General features: G+C 44.7%; 1 non-coding gene across 1 annotated transcript; it reads left to right on the top strand.

Moving 5' to 3' along the window:
- The first annotated feature begins 1,436 nt into the window (after window positions 1-1,436).
- On the top strand, window positions 1,437-1,511 carry Trnas-cga. Its single transcript has one exon. It is a non-coding gene; the product is annotated as a tRNA-Ser (tRNA).
- Window positions 1,512-1,782: the final 271 nt, after the last annotated feature.

The raw sequence follows: 1,782 nt of genomic DNA, 5'->3' as shown, positions 1-1,782 counted from the left end.
TTAATTTCGTTGTCTAATAAAACAGAGGCCTAAGAGGTAGGTGGTATGTTCCTAAGGGACCAAACCGCTGAGGTCATCGGTTCCTAGGCTTACACACTATTTAATATAGCTTAAACTAAGTTACTCTAAAGACAACACACACACACCCATGCCCGAGAGAGGACTCGAACCTCCGATAGGAAGAGCCGGGCGAACCGTGGTAAGGCGCCCCTGGCCGCGCCGCTACCCCGCGCGACCTAGGAAGTATGTGTTACGATTTTCTTGGACAGTACATAATTAAGTAAATAACTTATGTACGCAACAGAAAGAGTGAATGCAGTAGAAGTACGTAAGAAGATCTTAATAATACTGCAGTCTAATGTTAACATTTGACTTGCGACAGATCTTCCGCCCTGCGCATATCAAGGGAGTGTGTGTAGTATCTATACACAATGAAATCGGCCCTTACTAACATATTTGAAAATGTTCTTTTAGCTGTAGTTGTTGCAGTGCATACTGATTGCGTATAACAAATGTACTTGAGCATGAAATACCGTGTTATTACGACGAATACGTTTCATCTGTGTCAAAACGTGTCAAACCTTGCTGGCCTTATTGCTGTCACGAATATATTAAAATTCAGCTGCAGTTACAAAGTAGCAATGTTTGAACTGCCGGACTCTTGCTTGTAAACCATAAATGAGGGAAGCTGTTTGTTAAGTTGAAGTTTAAATTTCATTGATTATGGAAGCCAAACAGCACGTCATGTTCCGCTCAGCCATAATTTATCCATTTCTGAGCTTCCCATATATGCTGTGGAGTTATTAGCAATGCACTAGTAGTGCTCTCTTAGATAAGCGAGCAGCCGCCAGCAACATCTGGACTTTGGTAGTAAATACCGTTTAGTTTCGTTTAGTTGAATTATTCGTTTCTGCTGTGGAAATTATTACTAACTGTTCGTTAATAATAGCTGGAGAATAATGCTTTCATTGCAGTAATTGTTTGCGAAATTTGTCATACACTGAAGAGCCAAAGAAACTGGTACACTTGCCTAATATCATGTAGGGCCCCCGCGAGCACGCAGAAGTGTCGCAACACAAAGTGGCGTGGACTCGACTAATGTCTGAAGTAGTGCTGGAGGGAATGGACACCATGAATCCTTCTCTGCTGTCCATAAATCCGTAAGAGTAGGAGGGTGTGGAGATATTTTCTGAACAGCACGTTGCAAGGCATCCCAGATATGGGAATGAGATTTTCACTCTGCAGCGGAGTGTGCGCTGATATGAAACTTCCTGACAGATTAAAACTGTGTGCCAGGCCGAGACTCGAACTCGGGACCTTTGCCTTTCGCGGGCAACTGCTCTATCAACTGAGCTACCCAAGCACGACTCACGCCCCGTCCTCACAGTTTGGAAGGTAGAAGACGAGGTACTGGCAGAAGTAAAGCTGTGAGTCGTGCTTGGGTAGCTCAGTTGGTAGAGCACTTGCCCGCGAAAGGCAAAGGTCCCGAGTTCGAGTCTCGGCCTGGAACACAGTTTTAATCTGTCAGGAAGTTTCATCCCAGATATGCTCAATAATGTTCATGTCTGAGGAGTTTGATGGCCAGCGGAATTGTTTAAGCTCAGAAGAGTGTTCCTGGAGCCATTCTGTAGCAATTCCCGTCGTGTTGGGTGTAAAATTGTCCTGCTGGAATTGCCCAAGTCCGTCGGAATGCACAATAGACATGAATGTATGCAGGTGATCAGACAGGATGCTTACGTACGTCTCATCTGTCAGAGACCTATCTAGACGTATCAGGGGTCG

The sequence above is a fragment of the Schistocerca piceifrons genome, chromosome X (assembly GCF_021461385.2).
Source record: "Schistocerca piceifrons isolate TAMUIC-IGC-003096 chromosome X, iqSchPice1.1, whole genome shotgun sequence".
Taxonomy (NCBI): domain Eukaryota; kingdom Metazoa; phylum Arthropoda; class Insecta; order Orthoptera; family Acrididae; genus Schistocerca; species Schistocerca piceifrons.
Note: the sequence above shows the minus strand (reverse complement) of the source record. Positions and strands in the feature narration are given on the sequence as shown.